Below are 26967 nucleotides of genomic sequence, written 5' to 3' on the forward strand. Positions count from 1 at the left end.
ACAAAAATATTGTCAGGAAGAGGTCCTGTACATAGGACAGCTTATCTCTCAAGAGGGGAAAGCAATGACACTGATAGAGCAGAAACAATCATGAGAAATGAGAAACCTGAGACAGTAAGGGAAATGCAGCAGTTTCTAGGCCTATGTAATTATTGTAGGCCCTGGGTTTTTGACTACAGTACATATATTCAACCTCTCTTAAAAGGACTCAAGAAAGCAGAGATAGACATACGTAAAATAGTATGGGGATGACGACATGACTGAATGATTCAAAGGGTGATTTGCACAGCCCCGATGTTAGGAATACCTGACTATAGTGAAGAGCTTTACATTCAAATGGAGAAGTGATGAGAACAGTACTTAGAAGACGACATTAGGACATGGACACAAACCACTAGCCTACTAAGCACTCCCTATTCGCCATTTTGGAGAAACCCAAAAGTACATTGACTGCACAAAGAGCATCTGGATATGAAATGATTATTTTGAATCCAGCAGTCAAATTTGTTAGATTCAGAATAGTGGGAACGGATGACTATACACGACTGCACAACATATACTAAATTTTATGATGATACTCCCCATGTTAGAAAAAATGGTCTCGGAGGGGGGAAGTTCTCTTTATTGATGGTTCTTCAAAAATTGACCAAACGACTGGTGAAAGGCATACAGGGATAGCAGTAGTGAAATTAAAAAGAATGGTGAATTATAAGTCGTGACAAGTGCGAGAGTGCCTTCACAATGTTCAGTGCAGGTTGAAGAATTAGTGATGCTCATCACTGCACTTCAGAGATTTGAAGATGAGGAAGTGACCGTGTATTCTGACTCCGCCTACTTGACGACAACTATACAAGCACTGATGTCATGTTGGAAAAGGACAGGCTTTCTCCGCGCAGACGGCACTCTAGTGCAACATGCGTCTCTATTGGGCAAGCTTATTAAAGTATTAAAGCTCCCATTGGCTATCGCCATCGTAAAGTGTGCCACCCATACTAAAGGGGCAGACCTAATTTCACACAGAATCGAAGCTGCAGATGTAGAGGCAAAAAGAGCGGCATACTTTCTAAATATTTCTGATTTCAAATTAGAAGATGTTACACAAGAATCAGAGCGATGCATGCTGATGCAGGAAGGATTTAATATGTTATGCATTGTACAGTTAATTGTGCTGCAAGGACGAGCCCCACAGGAAGAGCAGGACTTATGGAAAAGATGGGGTGTTCTTCATCCCCCACTGAGGATTTATGGAGACAGGATAGCACTGGAAAGCCAATTATGCCTCTAGCTTTATTCAAGGTGGCGCTGGAGCACCTTCACTACCCTGCGTACACTAGCAGAGAGAGTCTTGCAGCAACAATCGCAGAAGATTAGTTCAAACCAAATTTATTAGAATATGTAGCACACTTCATTGTAAATTGCATTGTGTGTCAACAATTTATAGCAGGGCACACATTGCAACCAGTAAGAGGAGCAATCCCTAGGCCCAATGGTCAGTTTCAGCATTGATATATAGATTATGTGGATATGCTACAAGTATTCAACAAATATAGGTACATGCTGGTAGTAGTATGTCCCTTTTCCAGATGGATCGAAGCAGGTCCATGCACGCACCCCAATGTCACATGCACTGCTAAGTTTCTCATTCATGAGGCATTTTCTAGATGGGGTGTGTGCGAAGTCCTGCAGTCTGATAATGGCCTGCATTTTGACAACGAGTTGCTTGAACAGATAGTTCTTCTATTAGGAATAAAGCACATGTTTTCCTCAGCCTATCACCCACAGGCGAATGGTGTCTTTGAGAGCTTAAATAGGCTCCTTAAAGAAAAGATTGCAAAGATATAGGTGACTGTGAAGAAGGCATGGCTACATTGCCTACCCCTTGCTCTATTTGCCCTGAGAAACCAGCCTGGCTCAGATCCCCACCTAACTCCTCATGTGTTTGTAGAGGATCAGGTGGACGCATTATCCCTAACTTCCACCCCATCACCACCATCATACTGGAACAGCAGGAGAAGGACCCTATATGGGACTGCATGTGTTACACCTATACCACATGGAGTGTACGAGAGGCGATATGCACTTAGAAAACCATATTGGATGTATCCTCACACTGAAGAAGTGGAAGGATGTTGTGTGGAGGGATGTCAGCACCCACCACTGGATATCATGTAGTGCTGAGTGAAATTTGACGAGGGTGACATTTGACGAGGTTATGTCATAAAGAAGTTATACAAGGACATACTGAAACAAGATGAAAATACTGAAGATGTAACGATGTAACTGCAGTGGTAAGAGAAACATGTATGAAAGGAAAAAGTAATCATATATACAAAGATGAATGAAGTAACTTGCTGACCAGTAAGTGTAAATAGATGGAGTGAGCAAGTCTTTAGAGGCCAAGAGGAGCAATGACATTCAGCATAATTAAATTAAATAGCAGTAAATAGAAGGTTGAAATGGACACATTTTCAGTCTCCTCACATGTGATCCAGAAGTTGAAAACAAGGGCTATTCATTAACTTGTGGATAAAGATAGTGATATGCTTAGACTCCCTTTAATTTCCCAGAACAGAGAGCGATCGAAAAGGTCAACTACAGATGGGAACCTTTGGCTTATGGTCAGACTGATGAGAGATGATGGACTAATTGGGAAAGTGGGGATGAATCAGACATGACTGAAGCACCAGGGTTTCGTTTTGCTTTTGTGCTTTTAGCCAAGCCAAAAGTCCAAGGTTGGGTGGGAATGCCAACCAATCAGTGGGTCTATGGGGCAACTTGCTATGCAATGTTGCATAGACCAATCTTCTGCCAAATAATCAATTATAATTATAATAACAAATCCCTCCTGTCGATAGATTTTTCAGTTTTCCATGTAGGATGACGCCATAGATGATGCATATTGGGGTATAAAACCTCTGTGTAATCAAGTTTGTGTGTGAGTGTACATGCATCAGTCCGATGTCTGCCAGTTAACCATGCTTTATTAAATTGAAAATAAAGTAGTACTTTGCCATATTCTTTGAGTCTATCCAGTTATTTGTCTCAGATCTTTATTGGTAATCCCACCTAGCACAAGAGACATGTTAAGGTGCTAGAGCACAAGTTGGTGATTGGACCCCACATGAGAGTACCTCTTGTTCTTCCCACTCGATTCAAAAGTGTAGAAAAAACATTAGGTGATGCGATGCATAATTATATGACTGCTACTGTTTCTTTTATTTCTCAACAGTTCAACAACTGGTTGGAAGGGTCAAAGATGATTAAGGAAGACAACCAACCGACTGATTGAATTTACTCTTTTAAGCATCCTACTTTGTACCAGGGGACCAAGTACTCATCAAGACTTTTGTTAGAACTTGGAATAAGCCCCATTTTGAAGGACCGTACCTAGTAGAGGCGGTCCCCCCCATGGACTTGCAGCTGTTCCAGAAACCTTCTCAGTTGAATTAAAAGTAAATTGGACATTGAAAAACATTACATGAAAATAGCATAAGACATTCTATGTTGCCTGATACGTTGCAAGCATTTTTGCATGCTGTTTTTGTTTACATATTACGAAACTATACAGCCCTAGTGCAACGACACGTAGCTGTTGTTGTGTTCTTTGGAAATCGTAAAAACAGTGCTTTTATTCACTGAGTTATTATAGATATCATAATCCAGTTTTTGTTATAAAAAGTACAAATTTGAAAAATAACTTACGGTGAACTCAGTAAATTAAAGATGCGATTTTTCCATTTTATAAAATGCACACTAACAAGAAGACCAGCTACTCCAAGAGAGATCATGTGGTATTTGAATACTATGGCAATACTTCTTACAACTACATTTTGCCTTATGTGTTGTTTGTATTTTCTTACATTTTGTGAGCTATTCTTTTATAATTCAAGTGAAATACCTGGAAATGAGACATCTCTTACTATCCCTGACAAGGGCATGAGTGATATTTTTTCTGATTTTTCTGAAGAAATTGCCTGTTCTAAAAGGGATGTTGGGGAAGACAATGAAGGTATAAATTAACATCTTGACAATTCACACCACTTAAAAAATAACATGTGGTATCAACACATGAGAGAGGTGGGGAAGAGAAGATCAGATGAAAGCTGCTACATATGCTCTCTTATCCATTATGCCATGAACGCAGCCAGAACATTCATTGCAAGAGAAATACCTGCACACAATGCAAAGTGCCTCAGTCATCTAGCAGCATGCACAACAAGTGGACAATTCGAAGGAAAATGGACGACCCTGCATATGAAGATGCTTACGTAAAACCACAGAAGATGGAAAAAGACATAAGTTGGTTGAGCAGAATGCTGATATATTCATCCCTGACTGGAGAACAATTAAGGGTTGCCCGAAGCAATAACTACGATGTCAACCCTGCATATGAAAATGGTGGATGAAGTAGACAAGACTGATTTTCATCCCTGTTTTCATAGGTTCCAACTTGGCTGGCAAATGTCTGCAAACTACTTGGAGCAATACTAGTGTTAATATTGCTGGGTTTCTGCCTTAAAGGAATATTCATTGGACAATGCAAGAAGATAGCAAGGAAAGCAATTGGGATGAAGATAATGACTGATGTAAATGTTGTGAGTTGTGAGCACACACAGACCAAAAACACTACCTGTGAACACATGAAAGTCATCTTGCACCCCCAGGAACAAATATCCAGTACCCTAAGGATCATAAGAACTATGTAGGGTATTGGGATTTCTGTCAACCAACTGAAGAGTGCTGCCTCATGACCTGGAACATGGATGAACATATCAAGAATGCAGGTGACCTGAGGGGGTGACTAAGAGATGGATCCTGAAGAAGTCGTTCTGTAGAAAAATGAAGAGAATTGAGGAAGAGGAGGTGGTTGAGGACTTGACCTGAGGGGGGAATGTAGAAGAGTTCACATGTACGTCACTGCTAGATTCTGCCCTCTCACCTCCATCATACTGGATGAATAACAAGAAGACACTGTGCATAACACCAGGTATTATCCCAATACTGCATCGAGTGTATGAGAGATGTTATGCACTCAGACAACCGTATCGAATGTACCCTCATACTGAGGTGGTAGCAGGCGATTTTCAGGCTAATATCGAGGAGTTGTAAAGAAGATCCGAGAGCTGCAAAGGGATGTCATAAAGAGAAGATACAATGACACACTGAAACAGTATAAGAATATTTAAAAAATAAGATGTAACTGAAGAAACAAGAGTAAACATGCGTAAGTAAGAAGAAACCATACATACAAAGAAGATAAGTAACCAAATGGGTAGTGTATGTATATACGCAGAAACGCAAGGTAAATGAGACATATACAAGCTTGCTGCAGTAGAAAATATAACACGGGTGAAGCAGCCATGTTGAAAGGATGGACGTCGACTCTCAATGATAGTAAGAAAGAGCTTGAAGGAGAGAGACCAGAGCTGTAAAGCTGACAGAGGCTGGAAATACAAATTCATGCATGAACAAAGAATAGCTGCTGGCCAGAGATCAATGATACCACAGCGAGAAGCTACTGAAGGGTACAAAGGCAGGCAATGAGGATAAGCAACTGTAACGCTTACCTTGTCTCCACAGGAGCATAATGATCCAAAAAGCCCTGGTGATCTGCTAAACTGGTTTGTTAAGGGTTTTCCCCCGGTCATAAAAGAGAGATAACAAGAAAGGAGGAACTGTAATTAATACCCTGCCTTCCACCCTGAATTAGCTTCCCTTTTACTTCTAAGGCCCACACTCTCCTCACCTGTGTTTTTGTTTTGGGAGCTCTCCGTCCTGCAATCAAGAAGGGGCGCGCAGATGTTGAGGTTCAGAAGACTATGATGCTGTTGAACTCTGGTAAGCCTCTGGAGGTAAGTGTCTTAATATTTGATAAAAATCTCTTGTCAGAAAAAGGGGGAAGGCAGATGTCTCTGGGAAAAACATTCTAACGTTGGAGAGATCTCTCTTGCTGACTTAAATAATTCTCTTTTCCTTTTGCATGTTCTCTGAAGAATAAGCTTTAACTGAAGAACTTGGTGTTATTGATGAAAAAAACATGAAACTTTTTCTTGAAGTAAGTTGGCGCGCTTTCAATAGTGAAAGTGCATGAAAACGTAGGGCCTTCGGTAACCTGATATGGTTTTTCGGTTGTGTTAAGTGTGCGTGCGTATTTAGTGAAAAGAGCGATGCACAATGTAAGTTCATTTTTGAAACTTAAACAATCTTCTGCGAAGCGCGGCGTTGGAACGTGAGGTAAAACACATGGGAGCTTTAGGTACGTATGCGCGTATGGTATTTTCCGTCACCTCTAATTCTGTAATGTTTGTTATTTAACTATGGTACCTTTGTTTTGTAGGTCTTCGGAGGTCGGAAAATCTCAGAATGTTGCTGCGGCTGCAGATGAAGGCTGTTGACTGAACTGCGAATTACGATGGAAGAAATCTTCTGTTGGAGGACTGAGGCTGCGTAAACTTTGGTCAGGTAATACTAGTCTGTGGATATTCTGTGAGCAGTTCCGGTTATTAACATGACTTTTCTTTTATTCTTCAGGTTCTGTGAGCTGAGCACCGGTAGCGTTGCACCGCTGTCAGCGGACCTAATACGAAGTGCGCGTTACTGCAGAGGCAGGGCTTTATAGCCATCAATGCCCAATGTCTGGTTCTCTATTATAACTTATCAGTGACTCACAGGGAGGCCATTTTAGGGTAATTGGGACACTATTCAGATTCTATGGAAGTCTATGGTTAACTTGATACTGTGGACCGTGAGAATGCAATGTTTGCCATGCTAAAACCCATCTAGAGCCTACCAATCTATACAAAGAATCCCGCCTGGCCCGAACTCCTGAATCTAAACCAGAAACCCTGGATGTGATCATGACAGCAACGTACGCAGGATACATTTCTCTTAGATTAAGTAAATGAGTGAACATTTGCAAGTGCCATGTATTGCCAATGAAATATGCAGAAAAGCCTATGAGAGACGGAGCAATCAAGTCTCCATGGCCAAGAGGAGCAATAACACCCAGCTAAAGGGAATTAAATACACTAAATAAAAGGTCAAAATAAACAAAATCATGGTATCCTCACATGTGATTCAGAACTTGAAAACAAGGTCTATTCATTAAGCTCCAGATGAAGATAGTGGTGTACCTACACTCCCTTAAAAGTCCCAGAGAAGAGAACAGCTTGCAAGGTCAACTACAAAGAAGAGGCTTGGCTAAAGGCTTGGCTGATGAGAGATGCTGCACTTATTGGGAAAGTGGGTAGTAGGCTGACGTTATTCTCTGCACCTGAGTTTCGTTCTGCTTATGTGCTGCTAGTGAGCCGAGTGTCCAAGGTTGGGACACCAACCTATCATGTGGGCCTATGCAATGATGAGCATACAATGTTTCATGAGCCAATACGCTACTGTTATAATCTGTATTATACGTAGTTATAAGGAGGTTTGCGGCTTGTCTACCAGAGAGGAGCAGCCAATAACTAACACTTATAGACTCTATAAGAAGATATGTTCCCCTGAACAATCACTAAAACTAAATAGTTTGTATTATTTGCCACGTAAAATGACATCATAGCTGATGCACTTTGAGGTATAAAGCCTTTGTGTAATCAAATTTTCAGTATGAGTGTGTGGACTATGAACCGTTGTTCGTCAGATTGCCCTACTTTATTGAGTTGATAATAAAGTAGTTCTTTGCCATATTCTTTAAGTCTGTCCGATCATTTGGGTCCAAGACTGTTTTCTTATAGTAATCCCATTCTGCGCATAGATACGCCCAAAAGTTGCTACTGCACATTTTCAATACTGTTGATCACTCTTCTCTCCTCCTCACTCTGCAGAACTTTTGGTTTCACAAATCTGTTCTCATTTGAAGGTGTACTGCTTTAAAATATCTGGGGTCGTCCCCAAGGATCAGACACGGACCTCTGCTCTCACCCTTAGTACCTCTGCCTTGAGAAGACTTATCTCATCCTTTGGCTTTCACTATCACCCCTTTGCTGTTGGCATTCTAATATGTTTCCCATTTCCCTATTTTACCTTTTCCCTAATCTCAGAACAGATTGCCAACTGTCTCACTGCAATGCATCACCGGATCACTCTCTGCTGTCCCAAACTGAACTCTTCAAAAATGGAATTCATCTTTCTCCTAGCTTCCCACCCTCCCCTCTCCTCTCCTAAAACCTTCCTGCCTGATCATCTTGCTCCCTTGGCCAAGGCTCACAACCATGGAGTTCTCTTTGATAGTGACCTCCGACTGCAACAATTTGCCATTATATCTGCCTCTGCTGCTTGCATAAACCTTCTTAGTGTTCAGAATATGTGTCAATTTGTTACTCACCACTCTAAAACTTTAACGTCTACCCTTGTGCTCAGAAAACTCGATTACTGTGTGAGTCTTCGCTTTGGCATACATCAACTTCACAACACACACTCTCCACAACCTACCCAGATCCTCCACCACTTGTACCTACCAACACCATGCTGGTGGATCTCCATGCAGAATCGCTTGCTTTTCAAGTTCCTTCTCCTAATGTGCAGAGGTATCAGGGAGGGTCTTGCCCCTCAGCACCTGTCTGATTGTATCACAGTCTACTCAACATCATTTTCCCTCCGCTACTCCTCTGCGCACAACCTCACTGCCTCACTGTCCCATAACCCCCTGTGCATCCCCTCGCTTCCTATCTTTCTCACGCCCCGCTCCATTGGAAGCCGCTTCCCATGCCATTCAAAGCCAAAGCCAAGCCAGCCCAACTGTTTGTTTATTTTACATTTATAAAGCGCTCACACAGCCCGCAGGCATCGAAGCGCTGTTGTTTGCGTAATTGTGTTTATTTTTTTTTGTCTTAGTGACGTATTTATAACGCGCTTAAAAACACCCAGAGGTTTCTAAGCGCGGACCCGGGGATCGAACCTGTTGTTGCTTAGTGTCGTCTTGCTTCCAAGACGCGCTGCAGCTGAGCTATCCTCCTGGAACTGTGAACTGTGAATCTCTCACAACGGCCGGCTTAAATTCCACTGCTAGCCACAGACTCCATCTGTCCTCCTCCTCAACCCCATCCTCAATACAGGACTCCACCACTCACTCCATTTCAGTGTAATAATGTTATTTCGTATATGTTTACAGCACTCTTATTTACTTTGTAGCAGTTGCTCCCCTAGGTTAATGTTACCTTTGCAAGTTACCTGTTTCTCATACATATATATTGTGTTTGTTTTGTTTTGTCCCTGGTATATGTCCACTTTTGTACACCCTCTTAAACTGGCTCACCACGTCTTCTCATCTTTGTGCTATTGTGCAGACTGCCTTCTGCGGAAGGATTGTGCCATCTGTAAATATCTCGTGGTAAGTCATTTATGCTCTTCAAACAAATACAAATACAAATACAAAATAAAAATGTCAATACCCTTTTGAACCTCTAGAGACTAGTGACAGTGCGATCCTCAGGATTTTAGGGGCACAGAAAGACGGTGATGATAGAAAATGCGCCAACCAATGACCTTTGTCTCAAGGGGCTCTTGAGGTCGCAGGGGGCTTTTTGGACAAATACTTGCAAAAATAAATATATGCTTTTAGGCAAAGTCTGTCCATAATACTTGCTGCAAAATACAAGCACACTAATAAACAGAACACATTATAACAACCACTACATGCATTTTAAAGCTGCGGGTATGAAGGCCTTGGTTAGCCATCACAAACAAGCACTAACTCTGCGTTGGTGCCCGCAGGGCTTGAGCACCAATATTAGAACAATAATTACCGGTAATAATTATACAGGTGCATTTTGTATCCCCCTCATATCACCTCCATTTTCCATCTAGGTTATTTCGATTTTAGGGAGCATGATCAATCCAACCATTTCAATGTGATATTATTTGTGTTAAAGGGTTGAAATGAAAGCCATCCTATTGTGGCATGGAGAAGAAAAGATCCAAGTGTATCAGCATTTTATCGATAACCATGTACAATGATATGGGTAGAGTAGTAGAAAAGGCAGCACATGTATTACGCAGAGGATTATAAAAACACAACCAGATTGTAGTCTATAACAGGAAAGCATTATCAAGGAAAAGAAATATAGTCCTGCAGTGTGCCCTTCAAAGAAGGAAAGCCCTTAAAAAGGGGTGCGGTATGTAATGGGGCGGGTGGATCACAGGATCTACACCAGGTGCCGTGTAGCTCAGAGATATGCAACCAGAGACTCTACGGAGGTTTTGGACTGTGACTCCCATGATCCATCATCAATGACTCGATTGGCTACGGGTGATGGGAGCTGTAGTCTAAAACTTCCAAAGAGGCAAGGATTGCAGGACCCTGATGCAGATGGATGTCATGCTTGACAAATCTAAGTTAATTATTTGACTGAGTGACTACGATTTAGGGCAAAGTGGTGATGGATCATAAAAGGCTCAAACAACGTAACAGCCTTGGAATAAAAGCTGGGGTGCAACTAAAATGGCACTGGTGGATGACTGGGGAGCAAACAGAACAGTCGACCAGGAGGAATGTGGTGGGTTGCAGGTTCTAGTCCACGGAAAGTACTTTTGGGGGGTTCGAACACCAAATCAGAGTTAGAAAGACCGTTCTGAAGGGAGGGGAACCCATGAGATTCTCCTGTAACTCACATAGCGCGAGATCTCTGAAGCTCCTCGTTGAAGTGCCCATGGGAAAAGTGGACTGCACAGGAGACAAATGCTTGTGCTACAGCCTTCCACTGTCACTCTGGGAAAAATGACAAACACATTCTAAGCAAACCATATTCAATTCTTTATTTGTTCATCGGCTCTTACACACATTTAAAAGACCAAAGCAGTATAACTTTATTCCATTCTAACTTAGCCATCTTGCATGTAAATGCTTTACAAATATATCAGCTCTATATATATCAGTTGGAGCACTGCAAAATAGTTAGAAATACATTTTTACAAGAGCTAATTTCATATTGAAAAAATAGTGGCTTTAAAAGAAACTTTCTTTTGTATGTTGGAAATAGACATGCCAGAATAATGAGTTAGATTTCTTGAACTGCCAAAGAGCATAGCGGGAATATTTATTTAATTTTAATTGTGATTTTTTATAACGCACCTAATGCCATACCTGAGTGCAGTTTCTAAGCACAGATCCGGGATTCACACCTCTGTTGCTCTGCACGGTTTTGTGTCCAAGACCAGCTCGTTGCCCCTGTGCTATTCTCCATTCACTTATGGCCTGATTACGACTATGGTGTTACAGGTAAAAATTGCAGTAAAAGGGCGGTAACAGAATTACCACCACTGCACTGCCATGTTCCCACAAAACAGAACTAAGAGTTTTGAAGGTGAAGTGGAGGGTTTACCTCCAGCAAAAAGCTGGCCAATCATCCTAGTTACCGCTAAAATGTTTGGGATTTACCGCAGCAGGATTACTACTCGCAGTAAATCACCCCAAAATACCCACAGAGTATGGACTACAAAATTGGGTTTTGTACTGCCTGGTCAGCACTTGTAATCCCGTGGTAAATCCACTGGACCTCAGGGCAGTTACGATAATTGATTTCAGTAATAATTCCACAGATTTACTACCGAATTTGCGCCAAGTTTGCCAAGTGCGCATAGTCTTTTATTGTAAGGAATAACCCCCCCATGCTCCCTCAACAGCTCTGATTGGAAGTTTTAATATAAACAATATGATATATACTTCTGGGGTGTGAAAGCCACAGAGATATTTTGGCATTTTCTTTTGAGTTGCTGTCATCATTACCCCGCAATTATGTGCCAGTGCACCAGTGTAAAATAACCTGTAAGGAGATTCAATGTGCATCTGTGTTCCTCTGACATTTAATACAATACTGAAAGAATTGCCAGAAATAATAAAACACATTCAGAGTTGCTGATTTATGAAAGGGTGCTTCCACCATACGTCGCACTACCTTTAAAGTGTATCGGACCATAGCTGAAATATTTCAGGGTGCTCAATAACTGGAGTGGTATTGCTCAAGTCGCCCAAAATGGAACTTTCAACAACACGATGCACGGTGTGTGATGCTGGACCTGGCCGAGAAACTCACCATCTGCGGTGGCCACCGCGCCACCAAAGAACTGCAAGAGAGGAAAGAACAGGATACCCGCCTCTTCCTGCTGCACATGGTGTCTCTGGATCCAGTTAAGAATGCAGATAAGACTGGCCCCCTTCATCCTACACTTCAAGAAGGACCTGAAGAACCGACTCTTCCAAGAACATCTGACCAGTGGCTGATTGCTCCACTCAACCCTGATTCGCCCCCCCCCCTTGAGCTCCCCTGTTACCTGCTCTCCTATCCACCCCAGCTGCTTTCTGAACCTTTACCTGTATCATACGAGGCCTGTCCCCTATGTACAGCATACTGGTGCTTCCAAGCCAGGTTTATGCTTTATAAACCCCATACATAAGAACCTACCAAGAGCGCTGCTTAAACACAGCATGGCTTTTTCAAATGGTGCAACAGTACACCCTATTGTTAAAACAAAAACTGAAACGAATACAGAGAAGATATCTTTCTAAGGCTAACTCATATGCGCATCTGCTAGCTTTCAGGACCAGACAGGTCACTCCCCAGTCATCCAAGCTCAAGCCCCGTTGGACTCGCCCAGCTCTATAGCAAAGTCCCCCAACCTACCGATTGATTTCCTCCCTCAACCCGCTACTCTGATACTTGACCTACAACTTTCACTGTCTCTTCCTTTCGCGTTGCTGTCCTTCTTAACCGGATGTTCTCTTTGATCTGTCCTGCTCGGCATATTTATAGTCATTAACTCTGTTGATCCCCACATTTGCAACAACTTAAATCTACAAGGAGGTATTTGTATTAATGGTGTCATTGGGGAAATGTCCTTTTTGTATTATGGCGACAGAAAATATATCTAAAATGTGTGGGTACATTTTAAAGAAAGTCGGAAAGCATCTCTGAGATTCAAATAAACAAGTTTATGAACGTTTTTGTTTATCTATGGCCCAAATGAGGGTAGAGTGATGTAGACGGAAGGAAGTGTAATTTCACAGGCTGCAATTATAATGTGGAAATCATGCGGGGGGAGGGAGGGGCAGCTCATGGGAATGTAAAGGCAGCATAAAAATAGCGCCGATCAACAAAGAGCAGGGACTTGAAATTAGGGAAGTTACACATCTTTTGCTTCAATATCAACTGTCTCCGAGGGTACACAGCATAACAGCCACTCCCTTATGGTTGAATGGACTGGTTGACACTGGCTGGGAGTGACACCTGGGGTGGTCAAACAGATTCCTGGAGTAGCACCTGTCACATCAGGCCCTCCCTTGACACTCCACTGGGCGTTGACACAGCAGGATAAAATGCCGTCGATTCGAAGGCCAACTTTTTGGTGATATTTGGGCCTGCGGGGGCAAGAAAGAAAGCCTTGGTAACTTCCATTAGCAGATGGATGATGCTTCTATACTGTTGGCATGTAAGATTGCAAGAACCCCTCTACATGCTGGCATTCATGGGGATCAACAAGAGACATGGCAACATGTAGCACTACAGATTGAATTTAGATAGACACGACTCTTGTTCTTGTGGTGTGGGAGTTATGAGTTCAGGTGCTCATCAGAACAGCTGGTTCTCATGACTCCATTATAAAATAAGGGGTTTGAGGGTGTTCAGCAAGTTCTTTGGTCTGAATTATTTTTCATATGCACCTCCATCAGCTAACGTCGGTATTCCTCAAAACTAAGGACTGGGCCGAGGGAAAGGAATGTAGAGGTAATGCTCTGATTACTAACCAGTAATCTTCATTAGTACTAATCCTTCTCATCCTCGTCAAAATAATTGTGTCCCATCTCTCCCACCCAAAGTGGATGAATGGGCCTGCTCTGAGAGGCTAAAGGTAATTTTGGACTGTGGAGATGTTATATGTCAAATAACATGGTATGGGTTCCTGGGTAGAGAAGTTAAACTTCAATCCTAAATACGGACACGAGTAAGAGTAGGAATAGGAGTAAAGAAGATTACCTTTAAGTGATCAGAGCAATTTTTTATAAGTGTCAGCTCAAGAATTCCCACTGCATTTTTTATCTCCTATTTTCCTTTTTTCAGACCCTGTGCAACTGGGAGGGTGGCGCTCTAACCATGCGGTAAAGGGCATTAGTAGATTGCCAATCACTCGGATGCCTCTCTGAGAAGCACTGGGACACCTCATCCAAGCCCCCGAGACGACAAGGAGATTAGGAGGCGCACTATCCCCTGGTCCTGACGTCAAAAGCTCTAATCGTCTACTCCCAGGACGGCCGTGAACAGCTCGTTGGCCTCGCCCAAATACCACAACATAGAATGAGTCGTCCACTTATCTCATGTGGTGCTCTGTAAACAGCCTTCTGTTGAAATGTTTACCTGAGTCTTCGTGTTAAATAGTTCCTCTGTGTCAATGTAATGAAAATGGTTGTGTTTTTCTTGTGCTGAGAGATAGACATATTTTCGCTGTTTACACAGAAAAAGCTGTAGTCACGCTTATCAAATGTCCACACATTGACCGTCCTATGAGAGGTCTGTCTTCCCGGTGCAGCACACCAGCACAGGAGGCGCATGCTCCTCTCCCCCATAGTCTTCCTACACTATTTCACAAAAGCAGAGAAGGACTTTGTCACTCGAGGATGGATAGCCAGCAGGGGAGTAGGAGGAGAGCAAGTGTGGCAAAGGGTGGAGCAATTGAGGAAGGAGCATCAGGGGAATAGTAGGATGCAGGGTACCCAGCAAGAAGGGGTAGCGCAGGGGCAGGTCATTATGAGGTCACAAGACTGGGGTACACTTCCTGAATAATACAATCAAAAAGTAAGTGGTGGGGGGGCGCTAGGGAGCCCAAACAAGATGGCAGCACACTAAGCGAGCTCCAGCAGGAGGAGTCAAACGCGACCACTCTCTACCCCTAAAAACGCAATAAATTGCCTATAGAAGGGGTAACACCTCGTGGAAGGTAAGATGAACAATCGTGTGAAGTTTTGAAGCAAATTGCATTACGGAGCCGGAGCAATGAGCAGCCGAAAACCAGACGACTGAAGGCACTGAGGCCAGCTCCAAAGAAAAAAGGCACAAACACAACAGCCCAGGTGCTGTGTGCCCATCCCGGTTTCAACAACGCGCCGGCAGGGACGCGCTACGGAGAGAGATCTCCACTACAGGTTAAGCGACAACAGCCCATCTGTGGACCGATACAGCCCCGACACGGGCTGCCGAGGAAAGGCAAGACAGGCAGCCCGAAAGAAAAAAAAAGGGCCCCCGGACCGAGGTACATCAGCCGGAACTTTGAACCTGGGGACAGCCAAGCAACACAAAACCCCTCGAAGTGAAGGCGGTCGACACAGAGGAGGCCCGCCAAGCTATCTAGAGGAACGCACCCTAGCCATCAGACCGACCCACAGTGAATCATCGAAGGGACCGATACAGGAGGAAACGGAGTCACAGTGCCCGCCCGGCAAACCCACGCCAAACCCAGGCTGAACGGCAAGACATTCCAAGTGAGTTACGGGGTGCGGTGCGGAGGGCGACCAACGTGGCAGTCCAACTACAGCGCAAATGCCACAGGAGTTCATACACCCAGGCCCGAGACCCTAAAGTAGAGGAGGTGCGCATAAAAGCTATCTCTGACGCCAGCCCCACCACCCGCTCGCCCCCACCACGGAAGACGCGGGATGCACAAGCAAGCCGGGTGGAGGCTAAACGACCCGCACCTATCTCTGTTTTCCTGCCAAGGGCCACCTTAAAACAGATAAGAGAGCTCACGCTCCATGAGGCGCCCAAACCTTTAGGGGGCCAATCACCCTCACATCACCAACCGGAGAGGAGGGAAGATAGGAACTGGTCCTATGACACCCGAACCACCAGACACTGCACACAACCCCAACAGCGCTACCAACAAACCCTGGCATGGAAAGGCAGCGGCAGAGGGACCACAAAGCCGGTTGGAACGCTGGCCGAGTATCAAAACGCACAGTGCGGACAGCACTACCAGAGGGGACATTCCAAAACCAGGTCTAAAAAATTATGACAAGGCGCGCACTCTGGTTCCCAGTCAAGTTTTCCTGCTGTAGCAACAAATTATCTTCTCCTCTAAACGTTTTCTTGACACCATCAATCATCAGGGAGGCTGTGTTTCTTTTCCTTTTCAGGCGTGTCTAGTTGCATTTCCTTTGAAGGTGTTTCAGGTTAATTCACATTGATGTCTCTAAGACATTCCAAAACCAGCGCCAAATGAATGCCCAAGAGTCATCACTATGAGATTGCTCAACTTTCAGCACAAAGCCCTCATACTAAAGGCTTACAGATGGACACCCCTGTTGCGCAAAAGTGGGTCGGACGTCAAGATATTCAATGATTACTCAATAGAAGTGTCCAGATGAAGAAAGGGCTTCAACCCCATCTTCGAAGCGCTGAAAACAACGGAACACATGCACTACCTGAAATTCCTCGCAACATGGTGAATTCATCTAGATAGGCAATGGCACTCATTCGAGGACCCGGAGTCGGCTTGGCAATTTCTACAACAGCAAAATATAGTGACATCCGAATTAACCACACCAACACCGGAAGGGACGAGATCATCACACACCACACCATCCCAAATGGAACACCCAGGACCGAGGGGGCGATGGCAGAAAGCTGGCAGGGGACCCAGAGGCTGGAACCCTGACCACAGGAAACTCACCAGCAGACCATGAAAGACATCCGACAAGGCCCAGAGGAAAGAGCACAATAGGCAATACTCGACACCAAGGGACACGGTAAAGAAAACCGAATCGAACTCCCCACTACGAGGAATCACACACAAACTCCAAGCGATAGAGACACGCCCCCAAACAGCAGAAGGGGTAGGGGACAAAACATGAATGAGATGGAAAAGTGCAACCACACTCACCAAACTTGCGCTCCCCACAACCCCTCGAACCTGATCCGAAGGACATATGGGAACCAATGACGAGCCCACAGCTCTCATTCACCGACCCCATATGCGGGTATCCAAACCCGGTATTGGGCACAGGCCGAATGGTTGGCCCACCCAATATTTTTGTTTAAAGTTCAACACAGGTCAATGTTCAGACCAAAGTTATGATGTTCAGGGGGCACTTCCCCACAAGTTAAACAACTCGAGATGAAGAAGCACATCACACCCACGCAAGATGGACAAAACCAGTAGACTCAACGATCACAGACCGCAAGGAAAATTACGCAAAGACAAACCACCCACCCTTAAGAAATGGCTAAACTCACCTTAGTGACCCTAAACATACAGGGCCTTGGCCATCCCATCAAACGCAGGTGAATGCTGAACCTGATGAGAGATATGCAGGGAGAAACAATTTTCCAACAAGAGACTCAACAAAACAGAAGCAGAGAAATTAACACAGGGCTGGGTAGTGGCAGCAGCACACTCACAGCATTACGGGAAACGTGGGGTATCTATCCTGATACATAAATGGGTTCCCCTACAGATCAAACGCACGATCAATGACAAGGCAGGTCGCTACGTCTTAATTCAAGGCCAGATATTACAACACACAATTACCCTATTAAATATTTACCCACCCACTGCAGACTCCCCAGCATACTATGTTGATACCTTTGCAGAATGCACTACATACATGGGCAACCTCAACATAGTAGGGGGAGGGGGCCTGAACATAACCCTGAAACCAGACAGGGACGGCAAAGGTCCAGATCTTGCAAACATAACCAACACAAAAAAAGATTGGCCCTAAACACCCTGATGACCGACCTACACCTGGTAGACATCTGGAGACACACCCATCCGGACAAGCACGACTTCACCCACTACTCCCATTGCCACGACAGCTACTCCTGCCTGGACTACTGGCTAATGCCCCCCAACACAACCTATATGGTAACAACTGTGAAATACAGCCGACAACTATCTCAGACCACGTACCGGTCACACTATGCCTCAAACTCCCGGAAACGCCCCGGAAACTCCCAACGTGGCACCTGAATCTCAGAACGCTGCAATACCGAGCCATAGTGGAGCACCTGACAGACAACACAGATAATTTCTGGGCAGACAACCTGAAACCGCGATATACAGCCTACAGATGCTGGGATGCCTTCAAATCCTTCATAGGGGGGCAATGCATATCGCTCTGGGCACACAAAACAAAGAGTGGGGGGAAAGGGAGGCCGGACTAACAAGGGAATTTAAGCAGCTAGAGGAAAGACACAAAGCAACATGAGACAAAACTCTCCGACCACAGATAGAGAAAACAAGGAACGCGATCAAAGAAGTCACCACAGAGCATAAAGAGCATAAACCAGCTGGGCACAAAACTACTACCTGGAGGGAGACAGACCCCTGAGCAGGATGGCACTCACCCTCAAGCAACGCCAAGCCACACAGCTAATCACAGCCGTCAGAGATGACACCAACACTTTAGTGGAGGGCGACAACTGTTTAAATGCACGATTTGCTGAGTTCTATCGTGAATTGTACACCGCCACAGACACATGCACACCTCAAAAGAAAGAAGCATTCCTGGACACAGTGCCCATACCCCGAATCACAGAGGTCCAAGCAGGAACATTGGATACCCACATCACCCCGAAGAAATTAATTGAGCAATCCAATCCCTAACTAAAGGGAAGGTGGCGAGACCCGATGGAATCCCAATCAACTTTTACAAATGCCTTGCAGGCAAAATTGCTCCCAAATTAGCAGCAGTCTTCGAAGAAGCTCTAACCCGCAAAAAATTACCCAAATCCATGCGTAGCGCCAACATAATAGTATTCCACAAAAAAGGGAAAGATACGGAACTTTGCGGGTCCTATAGACCTATCTCGCTAATCAATGCAGACACCAAAATTCTGGCCAAATGCCTGGCCCAAAGGTTAGAGAACTTCCTGCCACAGCTAATCTACAGAGACCAGACAGGCTTCATCAAAGGGAGACACTCTGGAGATAATATTCGCAGAGTACTACATATAATCGCAGGAGAAAAAGACCCCCATGACGCAATTATAATGGTAGATGCTGAAAAAGCATTTGATAAAGTGCAATGGGAATTCATGTTCAGAGCTCTCCAAAGATATGGCCTCTACCCCAGATTAATACAATTAATCAAACTCCTATACACAGACCCCACTGCAGCTATGGTCACGAACGGAGTGTCGTCAACGGAATTCACGCTACAATCAGGGACACCCCAGGGCTGGCCACTATCACCGCTCTTCTACGCTCTGTCTATCGAGCTAATGGCAATAAAGATGCGTATCGACCCAGCATGGTCGGGGATACATCAGGGGCCGGAAGAACACAAAGTCTCATTATATGCAGATGACCTTTTAATCGACATCAGCAACAGCCGTAAAACCCTCCCCTACATTAGATCCCTCCTACAAAGCATTGGCCTGATAGTGGGATATAGAATAAAGTGGAGCAAATCTGAGGTAATGCCCCTCAGGCGAGACATACCATGGGATCCAGGAGGCGTAGCACAGTTCACGCTCCAACCACACTCCCTAAAATACCTAGGAATCCATATAAACGCTGCAATAGCGGATCGCAGAGACCTCAATTATCCCCAGGTACTCGATAGCATCCGAAAAGACCTCGGAAGATGGGACACATTGTCACTCTCCCTATCAGGGAGGATCAACGCCCTAAAAATGAACTCCTTCCCCAAGCTCATTTACATCACAATGATGCTACCAGCGGAACCGATGACACTCATGCTGAAAGAACTGAATAAAGCCATCAGTAAATTCATGTGGCAAGGCAAGAAAGCCTGAATCCGACTCCCAATCCAACAAGCCCACAAATACAGGAGAGGACTAGCGGTTCCCTCCCTTAAGGCATATTATCAAGCAGCCCAACTAATATGGACAAAACAATGGCTCAACACAAGCAAGGCCACCTGCTGGCACAACATTGAGATATCCATAATGGCCCTGCTACACCCCATCGAAGCCATGGCAACCCCATTACATAAGCTCCCAACAAATCCCAAGACACACCCTATTATAAGGCCAACTCTATAACAGAGGCACAAACTCCGGTGGGCACAAGGGGCACAGGTCAAATACGCACCGACCTGGGCCAGCATAAGATCGATCCTGACCTATGGGGCGACGGAAGCAATTCACCACCACCAAACTAGTACATGGGCCGACGTCCGGCTAATGGACATAATGGAGGAGAGAACACTAGCAGACTTCTCGGGAAAGCGTGCAGTAAGCTTGGCCTGGGGACAGGCGATTGGTTACACTGCCACTCTATCCAGACAGCGATTCTCCAACACACCTCAACGGAATCCAGACTACAATCCCCCATGCCATGTGAAAAGGAAATGGACCATAATACCAACGCCTTCTCACGCACCCGCAACTTCTATGTAATGACAATACCGAACAATCAACACAGACTAAACACACTCGCTGCAGCATGGACGAAGGACCTGGGAACCCCAGTGAATGCTCCAGACATCCAAAGAAGCTTTGTGGCTATACCTAACGTTTCCTTCAATCTCAAAAACAGGAAGATTCAGTTCTAAATACTACAGCAAATATACTACACCCCCGACAAGCTGCACAAAATGGGAATCCAGGCCACAAACCAGTGCTGGAGGCGATGCAAAAACACAGGGACAATGGGACACTTACTTTGGTCCTGCCCACCCATCTCCATATATTGCCGTCAGATCTTCCAAACTCTTAGAGACATCAAAGGGGCAAACATCCCATTCACTCTGAACGTGCTGATCCTAGGAGACGATAATACAGACTGGCATGAAGACTCGTTAATTTGCAAACTGATCTCCCTCATAACATTTACAGCACAGAAACTCTTGATGATACATTGGAAATCAAATGAAGCACCTACGACCGCAGAATGGGCAAAATTACTCTCAAAAACATGCCGACTCAAACGAGCAGCCTTCAAAAGGCAAACAAATCAGAACCCCATCAGAGGGCATCCCTTTTGGGAGATGCTAGAGGCGTATATATGACACAACATGAACAAAGCCAGAAAAGTAGAAGGCGCATCCATGGTGGACCCTAATCAAACAATTAAGACCATGAATTGACGGAATAGGACAGAAAGGTCCGAAGACATGGAGGGGAAATGAGGCCCCGTAAACATAGGGAGGGGACAGAGGATGAGGGGTGGGAGGACACCAGAGAAAAGGGGCTGAAGAGGGAAAATGAGACAATCCCTTCCCCCGATTTCCATCCAGACCATGGCCTATGACATCACGACCTAAGCAGCCACCGCGGGATGAGTTCAGCCCCTTGACCGCTGCCCAGGACATTAAGATCCACCGTGGCCACGCCCCGCACACCCGAGGTCCAAACCACGTGGTGGGACCTCGGGTGGAGCTCAGACCGACCATATGGACCAACTCGATTAGACATCACCCACAAATATCGCTATCATTAGAGATGACATGATGATATATCCAACAGACAAGAACACACGTGCCACCAAGCACATGGATCAGACACACACCAACCCACACAAAGATGTAGAGGACCACTCACACTGTGATGTAGAGGACCACTCACACTCACACATGCATCGTTGTTATTTTTCACATAGGCTAACTACTAGACCGCAGAAACGCAAGACGCCAGAAGAGCTTGTGTATATGCTTGCAGACGCTTCCTTGCTACTAAAACCATGAAGATGTCACCCTGTAGATGGACTAATGTATAAGGACCCGTGTCGCCCCTTGCGACCCCATGTTATGGACTATATGCCGCCACCCATAGACTAGGCCAAGGTAGGCTGCAAACCAGAGTCCTCAAGCCTGGAGCAGCTCAGACGGAGCTACAAGGTGCTGATCATGCAGAACTAACCCTGGCGAGAGCCTCACAGCCAAGGCCACGAAGTTGCAATTTACACACTGCGCTCCCCGTGCCAAGGTTACACCTGCCACTGCTAAACAATCCTCGGAGCCGAAATACAAATCAAATACCTGTAATTCTGCTTCAGCCACAGTCTCAGTCTCCCAACACATGACCAGGCCGACCTGGTACAATGCCAAGCTCCAAGGAGCAGAGACGTTCTGGGGTCTCACGCCTGGGACCCAGACTGCAACAACGAAGCTACAAGTTGGACACCGGAAGCGATGGGAAAGGGACACTCAACAGCCAGTAGTAAGACCTTTTCATTGTCCGCCACTGACAAATAGTCATAAATTGTTGCCAGCACCAAGTACATTGCGAGCTGGGAACAGCGATGGTCTCAGGCTTGGGGGCTTGTGGATGAACCAATGAGAATACGAGGGGCTAACCACTGACGACACTATAGTTCAACCAATTACTAACTTTCTCCATGTAACTATTTTCATGTAGCAACTCTTAGGGATGACCCAAGCATACCACCGGACCCCTTCTCTGCCAATAACATTTCCGTCTATATAGGTCTATACTGACCCTACCACTCAGGGAGCCAACCTGAGATAGCGTTAGGTTTAGGGGCTAGTTTTCCCAGGTGACGCACGTAGTTCGTCATCCGATTAGAAAAAGGGCCTGCAAGCCCATCACCGCTGAGATGTTCCTTGGGTACCTATGCTCCGAGAACCTATCCCTGTCTGTTTTGTGCAATAAACAGCAGTAACTCTTTGCTCCTGCGTGTGCCTCATACTCCTTTGGGACGCAGGAGGAGTTGGGGCCTCCAACACCCGGGAGGGCCGCGGACGGCCCTGCTGACCCCGAGGAAATCACCCCAGCAGGGCAAACACCAACCATGGATATAAAACCTGCTACCATCTGCCATCAATGGATGTGAACTCTTTGAGGGGAAATCAGTGCGGTTGATCGTCTTGTACTTTCGATACAATTGTGTTCTTGAAAGAGTTGTAGAAGTTTGTTTTAAAAAGATATTTTTGTGTCTACTAATGCTGGAAAACTGAATAAACAGAGTTTGGAAAAAACAAAATAAGTAAGTGGAGACGAAATCAGTCCTGACCAGACAGACAGCTTGAAAAAAGTCACAGGACAAGCTAATAGCTTAGGGTGACCACATATTTCTTTTTAAAAACAGGACAGGCCATAGGCATAGAAGTAGGACTACAGTAAAACACAAACAGGACTCAGATAAAACTGTAGTCCTACTTCTATGTCGCTTGCCTGTTGCGGGGGAGCTGGGGTGTGCCAGGCACACTCCTCTCATTGGAGGAGAGCGACAAGGCAGGGGGAGGAAATGGGGGCGTGAATAGGAAGAGGCGCTCCATGCCCTGATTTCAGGATTTCTGAATCGGATCGAGGCAAAAACCAGGACTGCAACCACCAACCCATCCAATCCCATGATGGGGTTCATTCATTTACATTTTAAAAACTCTTGGGACCGCAGGACAGAGGGTGATTTCCCTGGACTGTCCCAGGAAAACCGGGACATCTGGTCACCCTATAGTAACTCCTTGGATGCGTGCATATGCTGCCGTCCTTTCTAAGCAAGCCTGATTGCCACCTGGATTAAATAATTATTCTTTAGGCTGAGACACAGTCCGGTACCAGCACAGCGCAGCATAGAACCTGAGATTGAGTCAATTGGGTCACCGGTTGTGAAGAATTGCCATCTGGCAAGGGTATAGAAGCCCTGGCTTTTTGATTTTCATTAATTAATAAAATGATGCAGGTAATTCCATCTCAAAAAGGGCGATCTGCTTACCAGATGCCCCTTTTATAAGGTCCAAGACAAAAGCATGGTGTACACCTCAGCCAATCAGTATCCTGAACTGCAGCTCCTGCTCTTCAGTGCCACAAAGCAGATTCATGGGTTGCAGGTGCCCTTTGGTCAGCTATTGTGACAGCCAAGTCACTACAGCACAGGGCTTCATTTAAGATATGCACCTCTGTTGACAAACCACATAACTATGAGAGGCACTATCCTGGTGGCATTTTTAAACTTTAAAAATAGGTCAGACCCGAATTTAAGGTATGGTGTCTAGTGTCTATAAGGTTTACACTGGGGAAGACTGCCTCAGATCTGATGGCACACTAAAGCGCATAGAAATGGCGAAAATTATCAAACATGCCTTTTTCAGTAGTAATACATGAAACAATATGTAGTTTTTTAGTGGCCCTTCTTTATACAACACACCTTGATCAGTCGCATAGCGACAGATGTAAACTTGGCCAATACATTTCAGCCCATAGGCCCTTCATCAAGGCAGACTGTAAAGAACACAGATGGAAAAAATGTTTTTATAGAAAACACGGTCCAAATATCAAACTACAAGTCCAAAACCATCTAATCAAAATGGAAATGGAAAACACCTGCCTCAGATGTCAAAAAAGACACACCTAGCCTGAGAAGATAAGGAAATTAAAAACATTTCAGAATGTCCATGACAAGCCCCTACCAATAGCACTAGCTAAAGGTTTAAAAACTAAAGTCAAAATGGCAGAAAAACATACCTTGCATGTTTGCAAAAATACATAAAGTGAGGACCAACTTCTTAAAACGTGTATCAGCTTCAGTCAAAGTAACAATTGCATCCTGGTACTGAAAACAATAATAATAGAAATAATGTGTTCAATTCTGGATACAAAAAAGAGTTACAAAACTGTGCTGTGTGTATGGTTGCATGATTGTAATTCTTATCACCAAGGATGTTGTCACTGCAAAGACAGGAACGAGAATATGAGTTGGTTAAATGCTCGAAAGCAACATTGTTTCACGCGTGGCTGACAAGGGATGACGTCACCCTTAGCCCTGCACAGTAGCACAATAAATAAATTACACGAAAATGACAAAACACTAAAGTGAAATAATGCCCCTAATCTAAAAAAAAAGATACTACTTAATAACGTATCTTCGATAGAAAGCTACCTGTTGTAAAATGTGCAGGTGTGAGATATAGCCATCGGTACAACATGCTGACATTGGTATAACGTCACTCTAAACAGAAATACGTGAAACGTAAGGCATCAGTTCTTAACAGACTCATGTCTGGTGAATCAGAATGAGAGTAGCTCACAGTCAAACTCGGTGAACTCAAACTGTTTACTTCATGCTAATTTCAGTCGTTCAAATAGATACAATCATTGAGAGAAATGTCAAAGCCACATCTAATTGATATCATGCATGTGTCAGCACGGTGATCCCAGCTACAGAATTGCTCTGTGCATTCTGGCCACACAAGCTTGTCCTGCCACTTTCAGGGCAGGACACTGAATGACGGTGAACCCAGAGGTCCTTTAAGATGAGATAACACTCTACAGGGTGGATGAGGATGGAGAGATTTACTCAAACATCAATAATAAAACTGACTCAGGAAGTTGGCAAATAGGTTGGCTGTTGTAATAACAATGATCTAAAACAGGGAGTGCAACAGACATCATTTGATGTCATGCAGTAAATTCTTTAAGCATTTCATAAAAAACACACTTATATACTAAAAACTCGTCATCATAGACGTCATACTATGTAGCAAACTGAGAAAACTTATGTGGGACTGTAATTGGGTAACAGGAAACATCTAGGTATACTTTCTATGGGGTTTGGGGTTGTGATTGCGTCTCTACTGTCCAGTGGACAACTCTGCCCACCCCTAGTGCAAGTCAGTGTGAGTGTCATGAAATACACAACGTCTCATTGGGTCTTTAAACTATAGGGCTCTTTGATGCGTGGCCCTTTATAATTGGTTGGCACGCTTGTACCCTTCTGGAATATTCCACTCATTAGCAGTATGCAAGCTGGTACCCCAGGTGCTGGTGGGTCGGACTTGACCATGCCTCCCCACCCAATTAGCCCACAATCCATCCTTATCATCTGGTCTCGGCATAGATTGCCCAAAGTCTATTTTCATCTGACCATGGGACTGGAGACCACACTTTGAGCTCCTTTGTTATGTTTAATACCATTTAATGAATAAAACTTGGCACTCATTGTCCTTCCGCCGCACCTTGACAGGAGGTCAGCTCTCACTTCCCGTTCATTATATGTTTCCATGAACCTGTTTCTTAGCTGCACCAATACTTGACATTGGGCCAGGCAGACCTTCTTGATTCTACTTCCACCTCCAGCCGGGCTTATTCTACTGTGCCACACTTAAAGTCCTTCCATTCACAGGATTTTCAGTTTGCTAAAATACAGTGTGGAACTTCCAAATTCCTATGGATATGTATACCTTGACGGCAATGCCTGCACTATTCATTACGTATAGCCAGCCTTCACGAATACTTAATCTACTTGCGTTGCTGCATCTGTACAATTATAAAATGGTTTTCTTTTTCTTCCGTGCAATCTTCATTCTGCACATAAAGGGTCACTTGATTCTTTGTTTCGTCATTAGATTCTATATGGTTTATTCACTCTCTTTTATCATTTCTTATTAGGCGTGTCACTTTGCTTCATGTGACGTCACCAGTCTCTTCTTTCATTCGTCTTCACTTGCTCTTCAGGGATCTTTCCCAAGAGGCTGCCAGCTTTTCGTGGATACATAAAGAATGGTCTTCTTAATGGATACTTTGCTTCGAAGGCTGCTAGTGTTATAGGCATCATTACAGGTGCCGCCTTGTCAATATTTCCAGTCCGAACATATAGGCAAGTTAGGGTCTGGACTTCTGGTAGAGGCTTTTGGCTCCTCCTCTACAATGGGGTCTCTCCTTTTGATTCTTTGTGAAGTCTATAACACCACTCTCCCGCAGAGCAGCCTCCTTTCAGGAGATTTCCTGGGAAACTGGAATCAAAGTACACACCCCTCCCAAAAGAACTAGTCTCAGGGTGCTTCATACCAAAAAGGCCTTTGAAACTATTGACAAGGGAAGGGAGTGGCGTTAGCATAGGCAGAGGGAGCAGGGCATAGATGGAGGAAGATTCCACCACCTTGTTTCTCTCTCTATCTCTCTTTCCTTTCTGTCTCCTCCACTTCCTTTAGCATAAAGTACTTTGTGTATAATGTCAGAAGGCAAAGACCACTTGTTTCAAGAACAGGGATTGGACCCCTTAAAGAAGGCTTGCTTTTTTCCAATACCTGCAGACGTTTGCCTTTAAAATAAGAGGTTT

Source organism: Ambystoma mexicanum, chromosome 3q, assembly GCF_040938575.1.
Source record: "Ambystoma mexicanum isolate Mex_15411 chromosome 3q, UKY_AmexF1_1, whole genome shotgun sequence".
Classification (NCBI taxonomy): domain Eukaryota; kingdom Metazoa; phylum Chordata; class Amphibia; order Caudata; family Ambystomatidae; genus Ambystoma; species Ambystoma mexicanum.